This window comes from Salvelinus alpinus, chromosome 26, assembly GCF_045679555.1.
Source record: "Salvelinus alpinus chromosome 26, SLU_Salpinus.1, whole genome shotgun sequence".
Taxonomy (NCBI): domain Eukaryota; kingdom Metazoa; phylum Chordata; class Actinopteri; order Salmoniformes; family Salmonidae; genus Salvelinus; species Salvelinus alpinus.
This window is the reverse complement of record NC_092111.1, coordinates 17,240,655-17,258,704: the sequence shown is the minus strand read 5'-3', so window position 1 is coordinate 17,258,704 and position 18,050 is coordinate 17,240,655. Positions and strand designations below refer to the sequence as shown.

The following is an 18,050-nucleotide window of genomic DNA, read 5'->3' as shown; positions in this document are numbered from 1 at the left end:
AAGCTGCATGAAGTGTGAACTGGAACGTTCTTGGATCCACAAAAGAAAAGTGTTTTTTGGAGAATGTGGGCATCGATCCCACTACCTCTCACATGCTAAGCAAGCACTCTACCATTTGAGCTAATTCCCCATCCTTTTTGAATTGCCACAAGGAGCAACCAAGAGGGTCTAGTCTTGTCAGGCTATGCTGTTGGTGGACTTGTTAGTTTTTGCGCCAGCACTGGCCGAGGCTCTGTGCATCCTAACAATTTCTCTCCGTAACAAGCGGCCGGTTAGCTCAGTTGGTTAGAGCGTGGTGCTAATAACACCAGTTGTATATTAATCCTCTGCTTTGGCTTCAAGGAAACTTCCCACAGCTTTGTTTGTGGGCATCAATTGTGTGTGCCTACTGCTCCTCTGAAAGTTAGTCATGTCATTCATTTTACATCCGACATTGTGACATCAGTGTTACATGAAAGTTGCTTGTCATTGTTACATGACAGTAGGTTGTTGTTAGACAAAGCTGCATGAAGTGTGAACTGGAACGTTCTTGGATCCACAAAAGAAAAGTGTTTTTTGGAGAATGTGGGCATCGATCCCACTACCTCTCGCATGCTAAGCAAGCACTCTACAATTTGAGCTAATTCCCCATCCTTTTTGAATTGCCACAAGGAGCAACCAAGAGGGTCTAGTCTTGTCAGGCTATGCTGTTGGTGGACTTGTTAGTTTTTGCGCCAGCACTGGCCGAGGCTCTGTGCATCCTAACAATTTCTCTCCGTAACAAGCGGCCGGTTAGCTCAGTTGGTTAGAGCGTGGTGCTAATAACACCAGTTGTATATTTATCCTCTGCTTTGGCTTCAAGGAAACTTCCCACAGCTTTGTTTGTGGGCATCAATTGTGTGTGCCTACTGCTCCTCTGAAAGTTAGTCATGTCATTCATTTTACATCCGACATTGTGACATCAGTGTTACATGAAAGTTGCTTGTCATTGTTACATGACAGTAGGTTGTTGTTAGACAAAGCTGCATGAAGTGTGAACTGGAACGTTCTTGGATCCACAAAAGAAAAGTGTTTTTTGGAGAATGTGGGCATCGATCCCACTACCTCTCGCATGCTAAGCAAGCACTCTACCATTTGAGCTAATTCCCCATCCTTTTTGAATTGCCACAAGGAGCAACCAAGAGGGTCTAGTCTTGTCAGGCTATGCTGTTGGTGGACTTGTTAGTTTTTGCGCCAGCACTGGCCGAGGCTCTGTGCATCCTAAAAATTTATCTCCGTAACAAGCGGCCGGTTAGCTCAGTTGGTTAGAGCGTGTTGCTAATAACACCAGTTGTATATTTATCCTCTGCTTTGGCTTCAAGGAAACTTCCCACAGCTTTGTTTGTGGGCATCAATTGTGTGTGCCTACTGCTCCTCTGAAAGTTAGTCATGTCATTCATTTTACATCCGACATTGTGACATCAGTGTTACATGAAAGTTGCTTGTCATTGTTACATGACAGTAGGTTGTTGTTAGACAAAGCTGCATGAAGTGTGAACTGGAACGTTCTTGGATCCACAAAAGAAAAGTGTTTTTTGGAGAATGTGGGCATCGATCCCACTACCTCTCGCATGCTAAGCAAGCACTCTACCATTTGAGCTAATTCCCCATCCTTTTTGAATTGCCACAAGGAGCAACCAAGAGGGTCTAGTCTTGTCAGGCTATGCTGTTGGTGGACTTGTTAGTTTTTGCGCCAGCACTGGCCGAGGCTCTGTGCATCCTAACAATTTCTCTCCGTAACAAGCGGCCGGTTAGCTCAGTTGGTTAGAGCGTGGTGCTAATAACACCAGTTGTATATTTATCCTCTGCTTTGGCTTCAAGGAAACTTCCCACAGCTTTGTTTGTGGGCATCAATTGTGTGTGCCTACTGCTCCTCTGAAAGTTAGTCATGTCATTCATTTTACATCCGACATTGTGACATCAGTGTTACATGAAAGTTGCTTGTCATTGTTACATGACAGTAGGTTGTTGTTAGACAAAGCTGCATGAAGTGTGAACTGGAACGTTCTTGGATCCACAAAAGAAAAGTGTTTTTTGGAGAATGTGGGCATCGATCCCACTACCTCTCGCATGCTAAGCAAGCACTCTACCATTTGAGCTAAATCCCCATCCTTTTTGAATTGCCACAAGGAGCAACCAAGAGGGTCTAGTCTTGTCAGGCTATGCTGTTGGTGGACTTGTTAGTTTTTGCGCCAGCACTGGCCGAGGCTCTGTGCATCCTAAAAATGTATCTCCGTAACAAGCGGCCGGTTAGCTCAGTTGGTTAGAGCGTGTTGCTAATAACACCAGTTGTATATTTATCCTCTGCTTTGGCTTCAAGGAAACTTCCCACAGCTTTGTTTGTGGGCATCAATTGTGTGTGCCTACTGCTCCTCTGAAAGTTAGTCATGTCATTCATTTTACATCCGACATTGTGACATCAGTGTTACATGAAAGTTGCTTGTCATTGTTACATGACAGTAGGTTGTTGTTAGACAAAGCTGCATGAAGTGTGAACTGGAACGTTCTTGGATCCACAAAAGAATTGTGTTTTTTGGAGAATGTGGGCATCGATCCCACTACCTCTCGCATGCTAAGCAAGCACTCTACCATTTGAGCTAATTCCCCATCCTTTTTGAATTGCCACAAGAAGCAACCAAGAGGGTCTAGTCTTGTCAGGCTATGCTGTTGGTGGACTTGTTAGTTTTTGCGCCAGCACTGGCCGAGGCTCTGTGCATCCTAACAATTTCTCTCCGTAACAAGCGGCCGGTTAGCTCAGTTGGTTAGAGCGTGGTGCTAATAACACCAGTTGTATATTTATCCTCTGCTTTGGCTTCAAGGAAACTTCCCACAGCTTTGTTTGTGGGCATCAATTGTGTGTGCCTACTGCTCCTCTGAAAGTTAGTCATGTCATTCATTTTACATCCGACATTGTGACATCAGTGTTACATGAAAGTTGCTTGTCATTGTTACATGACAGTAGGTTGTTGTTAGACAAAGCTGCATGAAGTGTGAACTGGAACGTTCTTGGATCCACAAAAGAAAAGTGTTACATGAAAGTTGCTTGTCATTGTTACATGACAGTAGGTTGTTGTTAGACAAAGCTGCATGAAGTGTGAACTGGAACGTTCTTGGATCCACAAAAGAAAAGTGTTTTTTGGAGAATGTGGGCATCGATCCCACTACCTCTCGCATGCTAAGCAAGCACTCTACCATTTGAGCTAATTCCCCATCCTTTTTGAATTGCCACAAGGAGCAACCAAGAGGGTCTAGTCTTGTCAGGCTATGCTGTTGGTGGACTTGTTAGTTTTTGAGCCAGCACTGGCCGAGGCTCTGTGCATCCTAAAAATTTCTGTCCGTAACAAGCGGCCGGTTAGCTCAGTTGGTTAGAGCGTGGTGCTAATAACACCAGTTGTATATTTATCCTCTGCTTTGGCTTCAAGGAAACTTCCCACATCTTTGTTTGTGGGCATCAATTGTGTGTGCCTACTGCTCCTCTGAAAGTTAGTCATGTCATTCATTTTACATCCGACATTGTGACATCAGTGTTACATGAAAGTTGCTTGTCATTGTTACATGACAGTAGGTTGTTGTTAGACAAAGCTGCATGAAGTGTGAACTGGAACGTTCTTGGATCCACAAAAGAAAAGTGTTTTTTGGAGAATGTGGGCATCGATCCCACTACCTCTCACATGCTAAGCAAGCACTCTACCATTTGAGCTAATTCCCCATCCTTTTTGAATTGCCACAAGGAGCAACCAAGAGGGTCTAGTCTTGTCAGGCTATGCTGTTGGTGGACTTGTTAGTTTTTGCGCCAGCACTGGCCGAGGCTCTGTGCATCCTAACAATTTCTCTCCGTAACAAGCGGCCGGTTAGCTCAGTTGGTTAGAGCGTGGTGCTAATAACACCAGTTGTATATTAATCCTCTGCTTTGGCTTCAAGGAAACTTCCCACAGCTTTGTTTGTGGGCATCAATTGTGTGTGCCTACTGCTCCTCTGAAAGTTAGTCATGTCATTCATTTTACATCCGACATTGTGACATCAGTGTTACATGAAAGTTGCTTGTCATTGTTACATGACAGTAGGTTGTTGTTAGACAAAGCTGCATGAAGTGTGAACTGGAACGTTCTTGGATCCACAAAAGAAAAGTGTTTTTTGGAGAATGTGGGCATCGATCCCACTACCTCTCGCATGCTAAGCAAGCACTCTACCATTTGAGCTAATTCCCCATCCTTTTTGAATTGCCACAAGGAGCAACCAAGAGGGTCTAGTCTTGTCAGGCTATGCTGTTGGTGGACTTGTTAGTTTTTGCGCCAGCACTGGCCGAGGCTCTGTGCATCCTAACAATTTCTCTCCGTAACAAGCGGCCGGTTAGCTCAGTTGGTTAGAGCGTGGTGCTAATAACACCAGTTGTATATTTATCCTCTGCTTTGGCTTCAAGGAAACTTCCCACAGCTTTGTTTGTGGGCATCAATTGTGTGTGCCTACTGCTCCTCTGAAAGTTAGTCATGTCATTCATTTTACATCCGACATTGTGACATCAGTGTTACATGAAAGTTGCTTGTCATTGTTACATGACAGTAGGTTGTTGTTAGACAAAGCTGCATGAAGTGTGAACTGGAACGTTCTTGGATCCACAAAAGAAAAGTGTTTTTTGGAGAATGTGGTCATCGATCCCACTACCTCTCGCATGCTAAGCAAGCACTCTACCATTTGAGCTAATTCCCCATCCTTTTTGAATTGCCACAAGGAGCAACCAAGAGGGTCTAGTCTTGTCAGGCTATGCTGTTGGTGGACTTGTTAGTTTTTGCGCCAGCACTGGCCGAGGCTCTGTGCATCCTAACAATTTCTCTCCGTAACAAGCGGCCGGTTAGCTCAGTTGGTTAGAGCGTGGTGCTAATAACACCAGTTGTATATTTATCCTCTGCTTTGGCTTCAAGGAAACTTCCCACAGCTTTGTTTGTGGGCATCAATTGTGTGTGCCTACTGCTCCTCTGAAAGTTAGTCATGTCATTCATTTTACATCCGACATTGTGACATCAGTGTTACATGAAAGTTGCTTGTCATTGTTACATGACAGTAGGTTGTTGTTAGACAAAGCTGCATGAAGTGTGAACTGGAACGTTCTTGGATCCACAAAAGAAAAGTGTTTTCTGGAGAATGTGGGCATCGATCCCACTACCTCTCGCATGCTAAGCAAGCACTCTACCATTTGAGCTAATTCCCCATCCTTTTTGAATTGCCACAAGGAGCAACCAAGAGGGTCTAGTCTTGTCAGGCTATGCTGTTGGTGGACTTGTTAGTTTTTGCGCCAGCACTGGCCGAGGCTCTGTGCATCCTAAAAATTTATCTCCGTAACAAGCGGCCGGTTAGCTCAGTTGGTTAGAGCGTGTTGCTAATAACACCAGTTGTATATTTATCCTCTGCTTTGGCTTCAAGGAAACTTCCCACAGCTTTGTTTGTGGGCATCAATTGTGTGTGCCTACTGCTCCTCTGAAAGTTAGTCATGTCATTCATTTTACATCCGACATTGTGACATCAGTGTTACATGAAAGTTGCTTGTCATTGTTACATGACAGTAGGTTGTTGTTAGACAAAGCTGCATGAAGTGTGAACTGGAACGTTCTTGGATCCACAAAAGAAAAGTGTTTTTTGGAGAATGTGGGCATCGATCCCACTACCTCTCGCATGCTAAGCAAGCACTCTACCATTTGAGCTAATTCCCCATCCTTTTTGAATTGCCACAAGGAGCAACCAAGAGGGTCTAGTCTTGTCAGGCTATGCTGTTGGTGGACTTGTTAGTTTTTGCGCCAGCACTGGCCGAGGCTCTGTGCATCCTAACAATTTCTCTCCGTAACAAGCGGCCGGTTAGCTCAGTTGGTTAGAGCGTGGTGCTAATAACACCAGTTGTATATTTATCCTCTGCTTTGGCTTCAAGGAAACTTCCCACAGCTTTGTTTGTGGGCATCAATTGTGTGTGCCTACTGCTCCTCTGAAAGTTAGTCATGTCATTCATTTTACATCCGACATTGTGACATCAGTGTTACATGAAAGTTGCTTGTCATTGTTACATGACAGTAGGTTGTTGTTAGACAAAGCTGCATGAAGTGTGAACTGGAACGTTCTTGGATCCACAAAAGAAAAGTGTTTTTTGGAGAATGTGGGCATCGATCCCACTACCTCTCGCATGCTAAGCAAGCACTCTACCATTTGAGCTAATTCCCCATCCTTTTTGAATTGCCACAAGGAGCAACCAAGAGGGTCTAGTCTTGTCAGGCTATGCTGTTGGTGGACTTGTTAGTTTTTGCGCCAGCACTGGCCGAGGCTCTGTGCATCCTAACAATTTCTCTCCGTAACAAGCGGCCGGTTAGCTCAGTTGGTTAGAGCGTGGTGCTAATAACACCAGTTGTATATTAATCCTCTGCTTTGGCTTCAAGGAAACTTCCCACAGCTTTGTTTGTGGGCATCAATTGTGTGTGCCTACTGCTCCTCTGAAAGTTAGTCATGTCATTCATTTTACATCCGACATTGTGACATCAGTGTTACATGAAAGTTGCTTGTCATTGTTACATGACAGTAGGTTGTTGTTAGACAAAGCTGCATGAAGTGTGAACTGGAACGTTCTTGGATCCACAAAAGAAAAGTGTTTTTTGGAGAATGTGGGCATCGATCCCACTACCTCTCGCATGCTAAGCAAGCACTCTACCATTTGAGCTAATTCCCCATCCTTTTTGAATTGCCACAAGGAGCAACCAAGAGGGTCTAGTCTTGTCAGGCTATGCTGTTGGTGGACTTGTTAGTTTTTGCGCCAGCACTGGCCGAGGCTCTGTGCATCCTAACAATTTCTCTCCGTAACAAGCGGCCGGTTAGCTCAGTTGGTTAGAGCGTGGTGCTAATAACACCAGTTGTATATTTATCCTCTGCTTTGGCTTCAAGGAAACTTCCCACAGCTTTGTTTGTGGGCATCAATTGTGTGTGCCTACTGCTCCTCTGAAAGTTAGTCATGTCATTCATTTTACATCCGACATTGTGACATCAGTGTTACATGAAAGTTGCTTGTCATTGTTACATGACAGTAGGTTGTTGTTAGACAAAGCTGCATGAAGTGTGAACTGGAACGTTCTTGGATCCACAAAAGAAAAGTGTTTTTTGGAGAATGTGGTCATCGATCCCACTACCTCTCGCATGCTAAGCAAGCACTCTACCATTTGAGCTAATTCCCCATCCTTTTTGAATTGCCACAAGGAGCAACCAAGAGGGTCTAGTCTTGTCAGGCTATGCTGTTGGTGGACTTGTTAGTTTTTGCGCCAGCACTGGCCGAGGCTCTGTGCATCCTAAAAATTTATCTCCGTAACAAGCGGCCGGTTAGCTCAGTTGGTTAGAGCGTGTTGCTAATAACACCAGTTGTATATTTATCCTCTGCTTTGGCTTCAAGGAAACTTCCCACAGCTTTGTTTGTGGGCATCAATTGTGTGTGCCTACTGCTCCTCTGAAAGTTAGTCATGTCATTCATTTTACATCCGACATTGTGACATCAGTGTTACATGAAAGTTGCTTGTCATTGTTACATGACAGTAGGTTGTTGTTAGACAAAGCTGCATGAAGTGTGAACTGGAACGTTCTTGGATCCACAAATGAAATGTGTTTTTTGGAGAATGTGGGCATCGATCCCACTACCTCTCGCATGCTAAGCAAGCACTCTACCATTTGAGCTAATTCCCCATCCTTTTTGAATTGCCACAAGAAGCAACCAAGAGGGTCTAGTCTTGTCAGGCTATGCTGTTGGTGGACTTGTTAGTTTTTGCGCCAGCACTGGCCGAGGCTCTGTGCATCCTAACAATTTCTCTCCGTAACAAGCGGCCGGTTAGCTCAGTTGGTTAGAGCGTGGTGCTAATAACACCAGTTGTATATTTATCCTCTGCTTTGGCTTCAAGGAAACTTCCCACAGCTTTGTTTGTGGGCATCAATTGTGTGTGCCTACTGCTCCTCTGAAAGTTAGTCATGTCATTCATTTTACATCCGACATTGTGACATCAGTGTTACATGAAAGTTGCTTGTCATTGTTACATGACAGTAGGTTGTTGTTAGACAAAGCTGCATGAAGTGTGAACTGGAACGTTCTTGGATCCACAAAAGAAAAGTGTTTTTTGGAGAATGTGGGCATCGATCCCACTACCTCTCGCATGCTAAGCAAGCACTCTACCATTTGAGCTAATTCCCCATCCTTTTTGAATTGCCACAAGGAGCAACCAAGAGGGTCTAGTCTTATCAGGCTATGCTGTTGGTGGACTTGTTAGTTTTTGCGCTAGCACTGGCCGAGGCTCTGTGCATCCTAAAAATTTCTCTCCGTAGCAAGCGGCCGGTTAGCTCAGTTGGTTAGAACGTGGTGCTAATAACACCAGTTGTATATTTATCCTCTGCTTTGGCTTCAAGGAAACTTCCCACAGCTTTGTTTGTGGGCATCAATTGTGTGTGCCTACTGCTCCTCTGAAAGTTAGTCATGTCATTCATTTTACATCCGACATTGTGACATCAGTGTTACATGAAAGTTGCTTGTCATTGTTACATGACAGTAGGTTGTTGTTAGACAAAGCTGCATGAAGTGTGAACTGGAACGTTCTTGGATCCACAAAAGAAAAGTGTTACATGAAAGTTGCTTGTCATTGTTACATGACAGTAGGTTGTTGTTAGACAAAGCTGCATGAAGTGTGAACTGGAACGTTCTTGGATCCACAAAAGAAAAGTGTTTTTTGGAGAATGTGGGCATCGATCCCACTACCTCTCGCATGCTAAGCAAGCACTCTACCATTTGAGCTAATTCCCCATCCTTTTTGAATTGCCACAAGGAGCAACCAAGAGGGTCTAGTCTTGTCAGGCTATGCTGTTGGTGGACTTGTTAGTTTTTGAGCCAGCACTGGCCGAGGCTCTGTGCATCCTAAAAATTTCTGTCCGTAACAAGCGGCCGGTTAGCTCAGTTGGTTAGAGCGTGGTGCTAATAACACCAGTTGTATATTTATCCTCTGCTTTGGCTTCAAGGAAACTTCCCACATCTTTGTTTGTGGGCATCAATTGTGTGTGCCTACTGCTCCTCTGAAAGTTAGTCATGTCATTCATTTTACATCCGACATTGTGACATCAGTGTTACATGAAAGTTGCTTGTCATTGTTACATGACAGTAGGTTGTTGTTAGACAAAGCTGCATGAAGTGTGAACTGGAACGTTCTTGGATCCACAAAAGAAAAGTGTTACATGAAAGTTGCTTGTCATTGTTACATGACAGTAGGTTGTTGTTAGACAAAGCTGCATGAAGTGTGAACTGGAACGTTCTTGGATCCACAAAAGAAAGGTGTTTTTTGGAGAATGTGGGCATCGATCCCACTACCTCTCGCATGCTAAGCAAGCACTCTACCATTTGAGCTAATTCCCCATCCTTTTTGAATTGCCACAAGGAGCAACCAAGAGGGTCTAGTCTTGTCAGGCTATGCTGTTGGTGGACTTGTTAGTTTTTGAGCCAGCACTGGCCGAGGCTCTGTGCATCCTAAAAATTTCTGTCCGTAACAAGCGGCCGGTTAGCTCAGTTGGTTAGAGCGTGGTGCTAATAACACCAGTTGTATATTTATCCTCTGCTTTGGCTTCAAGGAAACTTCCCACATCTTTGTTTGTGGGCATCAATTGTGTGTGCCTACTGCTCCTCTGAAAGTTAGTCATGTCATTCATTTTACATCCGACATTGTGACATCAGTGTTACATGAAAGTTGCTTGTCATTGTTACATGACAGTAGGTTGTTGTTAGACAAAGCTGCATGAAGTGTGAACTGGAACGTTCTTGGATCCACAAAAGAAAAGTGTTACATGAAAGTTGCTTGTCATTGTTACATGACAGTAGGTTGTTGTTAGACAAAGCTGCATGAAGTGTGAACTGGAACGTTCTTGGATCCACAAAAGAAAGGTGTTTTTTGGAGAATGTGGGCATCGATCCCACTACCTCTCGCATGCTAAGCAAGCACTCTACCATTTGAGCTAATTCCCCATCCTTTTTGAATTGCCACAAGGAGCAACCAAGAGGGTCTAGTCTTGTCAGGCTATGCTGTTGGTGGACTTGTTAGTTTTTGCGCCAGCACTGGCCGAGGCTCTGTGCATCCTAAAAATGTCTCTCCGTAACAAGCGGCCGGTTAGCTCAGTTGGTTAGAGCGTGGTGCTAATAACACCAGTTGTATATTTATCCTCTGCTTTGGCTTCAAGGAAACTTCCCACAGCTTTGTTTGTGGGCATCAATTGTGTGTGCCTACTGCTCCTCTGAAAGTTAGTCATGTCATTCATTTTACATCCGACATTGTGACATCAGTGTTACATGAAAGTTGCTTGTCATTGTTACATGACAGTAGGTTGTTGTTAGACAAAGCTGCATGAAGTGTGAACTGGAACGTTCTTGGATCCACAAAAGAAAAGTGTTTTTTGGAGAATGTGGGCATCGATCCCACTACCTCTCACATGCTAAGCAAGCACTCTACCATTTGAGCTAATTCCCCATCCTTTTTGAATTGCCACAAGGAGCAACCAAGAGGGTCTAGTCTTGTCAGGCTATGCTGTTGGTGGACTTGTTAGTTTTTGCGCCAGCACTGGCCGAGGCTCTGTGCATCCTAACAATTTCTCTCCGTAACAAGCGGCCGGTTAGCTCAGTTGGTTAGAGCGTGGTGCTAATAACACCAGTTGTATATTAATCCTCTGCTTTGGCTTCAAGGAAACTTCCCACAGCTTTGTTTGTGGGCATCAATTGTGTGTGCCTACTGCTCCTCTGAAAGTTAGTCATGTCATTCATTTTACATCCGACATTGTGACATCAGTGTTACATGAAAGTTGCTTGTCATTGTTACATGACAGTAGGTTGTTGTTAGACAAAGCTGCATGAAGTGTGAACTGGAACGTTCTTGGATCCACAAAAGAAAAGTGTTTTTTGGAGAATGTGGGCATCGATCCCACTACCTCTCGCATGCTAAGCAAGCACTCTACAATTTGAGCTAATTCCCCATCCTTTTTGAATTGCCACAAGGAGCAACCAAGAGGGTCTAGTCTTGTCAGGCTATGCTGTTGGTGGACTTGTTAGTTTTTGCGCCAGCACTGGCCGAGGCTCTGTGCATCCTAACAATTTCTCTCCGTAACAAGCGGCCGGTTAGCTCAGTTGGTTAGAGCGTGGTGCTAATAACACCAGTTGTATATTTATCCTCTGCTTTGGCTTCAAGGAAACTTCCCACAGCTTTGTTTGTGGGCATCAATTGTGTGTGCCTACTGCTCCTCTGAAAGTTAGTCATGTCATTCATTTTACATCCGACATTGTGACATCAGTGTTACATGAAAGTTGCTTGTCATTGTTACATGACAGTAGGTTGTTGTTAGACAAAGCTGCATGAAGTGTGAACTGGAACGTTCTTGGATCCACAAAAGAAAAGTGTTTTTTGGAGAATGTGGGCATCGATCCCACTACCTCTCGCATGCTAAGCAAGCACTCTACCATTTGAGCTAATTCCCCATCCTTTTCGAATTGCCACAAGGAGCAACCAAGAGGGTCTAGTCTTGTCAGGCTATGCTGTTGGTGGACTTGTTAGTTTTTGCGCCAGCACTGGCCGAGGCTCTGTGCATCCTAAAAATTTATCTCCGTAACAAGCGGCCGGTTAGCTCAGTTGGTTAGAGCGTGTTGCTAATAACACCAGTTGTATATTTATCCTCTGCTTTGGCTTCAAGGAAACTTCCCACAGCTTTGTTTGTGGGCATCAATTGTGTGTGCCTACTGCTCCTCTGAAAGTTAGTCATGTCATTCATTTTACATCCGACATTGTGACATCAGTGTTACATGAAAGTTGCTTGTCATTGTTACATGACAGTAGGTTGTTGTTAGACAAAGCTGCATGAAGTGTGAACTGGAACGTTCTTGGATCCACAAATGAAATGTGTTTTTTGGAGAATGTGGGCATCGATCCCACTACCTCTCGCATGCTAAGCAAGCACTCTACCATTTGAGCTAATTCCCCATCCTTTTTGAATTGCCACAAGAAGCAACCAAGAGGGTCTAGTCTTGTCAGGCTATGCTGTTGGTGGACTTGTTAGTTTTTGCGCCAGCACTGGCCGAGGCTCTGTGCATCCTAACAATTTCTCTCCGTAACAAGCGGCCGGTTAGCTCAGTTGGTTAGAGCGTGGTGCTAATAACACCAGTTGTATATTTATCCTCTGCTTTGGCTTCAAGGAAACTTCCCACAGCTTTGTTTGTGGGCATCAATTGTGTGTGCCTACTGCTCCTCTGAAAGTTAGTCATGTCATTCATTTTACATCCGACATTGTGACATCAGTGTTACATGAAAGTTGCTTGTCATTGTTACATGACAGTAGGTTGTTGTTAGACAAAGCTGCATGAAGTGTGAACTGGAACGTTCTTGGATCCACAAAAGAAAAGTGTTTTTTGGAGAATGTGGGCATCGATCCCACTACCTCTCGCATGCTAAGCAAGCACTCTACCATTTGAGCTAATTCCCCATCCTTTTTGAATTGCCACAAGGAGCAACCAAGAGGGTCTAGTCTTATCAGGCTATGCTGTTGGTGGACTTGTTAGTTTTTGCGCTAGCACTGGCCGAGGCTCTGTGCATCCTAAAAATTTCTCTCCGTAGCAAGCGGCCGGTTAGCTCAGTTGGTTAGAACGTGGTGCTAATAACACCAGTTGTATATTTATCCTCTGCTTTGGCTTCAAGGAAACTTCCCACAGCTTTGTTTGTGGGCATCAATTGTGTGTGCCTACTGCTCCTCTGAAAGTTAGTCATGTCATTCATTTTACATCCGACATTGTGACATCAGTGTTACATGAAAGTTGCTTGTCATTGTTACATGACAGTAGGTTGTTGTTAGACAAAGCTGCATGAAGTGTGAACTGGAACGTTCTTGGATCCACAAAAGAAAAGTGTTACATGAAAGTTGCTTGTCATTGTTACATGACAGTAGGTTGTTGTTAGACAAAGCTGCATGAAGTGTGAACTGGAACGTTCTTGGATCCACAAAAGAAAAGTGTTTTTTGGAGAATGTGGGCATCGATCCCACTACCTCTCGCATGCTAAGCAAGCACTCTAACATTTGAGCTAATTCCCCATCCTTTTTGAATTGCCACAAGGAGCAACCAAGAGGGTCTAGTCTTGTCAGGCTATGCTGTTGGTGGACTTGTTAGTTTTTGAGCCAGCACTGGCCGAGGCTCTGTGCATCCTAAAAATTTCTGTCCGTAACAAGCGGCCGGTTAGCTCAGTTGGTTAGAGCGTGGTGCTAATAACACCAGTTGTATATTTATCCTCTGCTTTGGCTTCAAGGAAACTTCCCACATCTTTGTTTGTGGGCATCAATTGTGTGTGCCTACTGCTCCTCTGAAAGTTAGTCATGTCATTCATTTTACATCCGACATTGTGACATCAGTGTTACATGAAAGTTGCTTGTCATTGTTACATGACAGTAGGTTGTTGTTAGACAAAGCTGCATGAAGTGTGAACTGGAACGTTCTTGGATCCACAAAAGAAAAGTGTTACATGAAAGTTGCTTGTCATTGTTACATGACAGTAGGTTGTTGTTAGACAAAGCTGCATGAAGTGTGAACTGGAACGTTCTTGGATCCACAAAAGAAAGGTGTTTTTTGGAGAATGTGGGCATCGATCCCACTACCTCTCGCATGCTAAGCAAGCACTCTACCATTTGAGCTAATTCCCCATCCTTTTTGAATTGCCACAAGGAGCAACCAAGAGGGTCTAGTCTTGTCAGGCTATGCTGTTGGTGGACTTGTTAGTTTTTGCGCCAGCACTGGCCGAGGCTCTGTGCATCCTAAAAATGTCTCTCCGTAACAAGCGGCCGGTTAGCTCAGTTGGTTAGAGCGTGGTGCTAATAACACCAGTTGTATATTTATCCTCTGCTTTGGCTTCAAGGAAACTTCCCACAGCTTTGTTTGTGGGCATCAATTGTGTGTGCCTACTGCTCCTCTGAAAGTTAGTCATGTCATTCATTTTACATCCGACATTGTGACATCAGTGTTACATGAAAGTTGCTTGTCATTGTTACATGACAGTAGGTTGTTGTTAGACAAAGCTGCATGAAGTGTGAACTGGAACGTTCTTGGATCCACAAAAGAAAAGTGTTTTTTGGAGAATGTGGGCATCGATCCCACTACCTCTCACATGCTAAGCAAGCACTCTACCATTTGAGCTAATTCCCCATCCTTTTTGAATTGCCACAAGGAGCAACCAAGAGGGTCTAGTCTTGTCAGGCTATGCTGTTGGTGGACTTGTTAGTTTTTGCGCCAGCACTGGCCGAGGCTCTGTGCATCCTAACAATTTCTCTCCGTAACAAGCGGCCGGTTAGCTCAGTTGGTTAGAGCGTGGTGCTAATAACACCAGTTGTATATTAATCCTCTGCTTTGGCTTCAAGGAAACTTCCCACAGCTTTGTTTGTGGGCATCAATTGTGTGTGCCTACTGCTCCTCTGAAAGTTAGTCATGTCATTCATTTTACATCCGACATTGTGACATCAGTGTTACATGAAAGTTGCTTGTCATTGTTACATGACAGTAGGTTGTTGTTAGACAAAGCTGCATGAAGTGTGAACTGGAACGTTCTTGGATCCACAAAAGAAAAGTGTTTTTTGGAGAATGTGGGCATCGATCCCACTACCTCTCGCATGCTAAGCAAGCACTCTACCATTTGAGCTAATTCCCCATCCTTTTTGAATTGCCACAAGGAGCAACCAAGAGGGTCTAGTCTTGTCAGGCTATGCTGTTGGTGGACTTGTTAGTTTTTGCGCCAGCACTGGCCGAGGCTCTGTGCATCCTAACAATTTCTCTCCGTAACAAGCGGCCGGTTAGCTCAGTTGGTTAGAGCGTGGTGCTAATAACACCAGTTGTATATTTATCCTCTGCTTTGGCTTCAAGGAAACTTCCCACAGCTTTGTTTGTGGGCATCAATTGTGTGTGCCTACTGCTCCTCTGAAAGTTAGTCATGTCATTCATTTTACATCCGACATTGTGACATCAGTGTTACATGAAAGTTGCTTGTCATTGTTACATGACAGTAGGTTGTTGTTAGACAAAGCTGCATGAAGTGTGAACTGGAACGTTCTTGGATCCACAAAAGAAAAGTGTTTTTTGGAGAATGTGGGCATCGATCCCACTACCTCTCGCATGCTAAGCAAGCACTCTACCATTTGAGCTAATTCCCCATCCTTTTTGAGTTGCCACAAGGAGCAACCAAGAGGGTCTAGTCTTGTCAGGCTATGCTGTTGGTGGACTTGTTAGTTTTTGCGCCAGCACTGGCCGAGGCTCTGTGCATCCTAAAAATTTATCTCCGTAACAAGCGGCCGGTTAGCTCAGTTGGTTAGAGCGTGTTGCTAATAACACCAGTTGTATATTTATCCTCTGCTTTGGCTTCAAGGAAACTTCCCACAGCTTTGTTTGTGGGCATCAATTGTGTGTGCCTACTGCTCCTCTGAAAGTTAGTCATGTCATTCATTTTACATCCGACATTGTGACATCAGTGTTACATGAAAGTTGCTTGTCATTGTTACATGACAGTAGGTTGTTGTTAGACAAAGCTGCATGAAGTGTGAACTGGAACGTTCTTGGATCCACAAAAAAATGTGTTTTTTGGAGAATGTGGGCATCGATCCCACTACCTCTCGCATGCTAAGCAAGCACTCTACCATTTGAGCTAATTCCCCATCCTTTTTGAATTGCCACAAGAAGCAACCAAGAGGGTCTAGTCTTGTCAGGCTATGCTGTTGGTGGACTTGTTAGTTTTTGCGCCAGCACTGGCCGAGGCTCTGTGCATCCTAACAATTTCTCTCCGTAACAAGCGGCCGGTTAGCTCAGTTGGTTAGAGCGTGGTGCTAATAACACCAGTTGTATATTTATCCTCTGCTTTGGCTTCAAGGAAACTTCCCACAGCTTTGTTTGTGGGCATCAATTGTGTGTGCCTACTGCTCCTCTGAAAGTTAGTCATGTCATTCATTTTACATCCGACATTGTGACATCAGTGTTACATGAAAGTTGCTTGTCATTGTTACATGACAGTAGGTTGTTGTTAGACAAAGCTGCATGAAGTGTGAACTGGAACGTTCTTGGATCCACAAAAGAAAAGTGTTTTTTGGAGAATGTGGGCATCGATCCCACTACCTCTCGCATGCTAAGCAAGCACTCTACCATTTGAGCTAATTCCCCAGGCTTTATGATTTGCCACAAGGAGCAACCAAGAGGGTCTAGTCTTGTCAGGCTATGCTGTTGGTGGACTTGTTAGTTTTTGCGCCAGCACTGGCCGAGGCTCTGTGCATCCTAAAAATTTATCTCCGTAACAAGCGGCCGGTTAGCTCAGTTGGTTAGAGCGTGTTGCTAATAACACCAGTTGTATATTTATCCTCTGCTTTGGCTTCAAGGAAACTTCCCACAGCTTTGTTTGTGGGCATCAATTGTGTGTGCCTACTGCTCCTCTGAAAGTTAGTCATGTCATTCATTTTACATCCGACATTGTGACATCAGTGTTACATGAAAGTTGCTTGTCATTGTTACATGACAGTAGGTTGTTGTTAGACAAAGCTGCATGAAGTGTGAACTGGAACGTTCTTGGATCCACAAAAGAAATGTGTTTTTTGGAGAATGTGGGCATCGATCCCACTACCTCTCGCATGCTAAGCAAGCACTCTACCATTTGAGCTAATTCCCCATCCTTTTTGAATTGCCACAAGAAGCAACCAAGAGGGTCTAGTCTTGTCAGGCTATGCTGTTGGTGGACTTGTTAGTTTTTGCGCCAGCACTGGCCGAGGCTCTGTGCATCCTAACAATTTCTCTCCGTAACAAGCGGCCGGTTAGCTCAGTTGGTTAGAGCGTGGTGCTAATAACACCAGTTGTATATTTATCCTCTGCTTTGGCTTCAAGGAAACTTCCCACAGCTTTGTTTGTGGGCATCAATTGTGTGTGCCTACTGCTCCTCTGAAAGTTAGTCATGTCATTCATTTTACATCCGACATTGTGACATCAGTGTTACATGAAAGTTGCTTGTCATTGTTACATGACAGTAGGTTGTTGTTAGACAAAGCTGCATGAAGTGTGAACTGGAACGTTCTTGGATCCACAAAAGAAAAGTGTTTTTTGGAGAATGTGGGCATCGATCCCACTACCTCTCGCATGCTAAGCAAGCACTCTACCATTTGAGCTAATTCCCCATCCTTTTTGAATTGCCACAAGGAGCAACCAAGAGGGTCTAGTCTTATCAGGCTATGCTGTTGGTGGACTTGTTAGGTTTTGCGCTAGCACTGGCCGAGGCTCTGTGCATCCTAAAAATTTCTCTCCGTAGCAAGCGGCCGGTTAGCTCAGTTGGTTAGAACGTGGTGTTAATAACGCCAAGGTCGTGGGGTCGATCCCCGTACTGGCCATGAGGTACATTTTGAGGGTCAAAATCGTGAGTCACTTGCATGTGTATGGTCAAGTGTGCCACATAATTAATATTAGTGACTTGCCGAAATAGCTCAGTTGGGAGAGGATTAGACTAAAGATCTAAAGGTCCCTGGTTCGATCCCGGGTTTCGGCATAAGTTGTTGTTCTATATTTATCCTCTGCTTTGGCTTCAAGGAAACTTCCCACAGCTTTGTTGTGGGCTCTGTGCATCCTAAAAATTTCTCTTCGTAACAAGCGGCCGGTTAGCTCAGTTGGTTAGAGCGTGGTGCTAATAACACCAGTTGTATAATTATCCTCTGCTTTGGCTTCAAGGAAACTTCCCACAACTTTGTTTGTGGGCATCAATTGTGTGTGCCTACTGCTCCTCTGAAAGTTAGTCATGTCATTCATTTTACATCCGACATTGTGACATCAGTGTTACATGAAAGTTGCTTGTCATTGTTACATGACAGTAGGTTGTTGTTAGACAAAGCTGCATGATGTGTGAACTGGAACGTTCTTGGATCCACAAAAGAAAAGTGTTTTTTGGAGAATGTGGGCATCGATCCCACTACCTCTCGCATGCTAAGCAAGCACTCTACCATTTGAGCTAATTCCC

At 44.2% G+C, this 18,050-nt stretch overlaps 1 non-coding gene across 1 annotated transcript; it reads left to right on the top strand.

Annotated features, from left to right (window-relative positions):
- Window positions 1–17,512: 17,512 nt before the first annotated feature.
- On the top strand, window positions 17,513–17,585 carry trnaf-aaa (transfer RNA phenylalanine (anticodon AAA)). Its single transcript has one exon. It is a non-coding gene; the product is annotated as a tRNA-Phe (tRNA).
- Window positions 17,586–18,050: the final 465 nt, after the last annotated feature.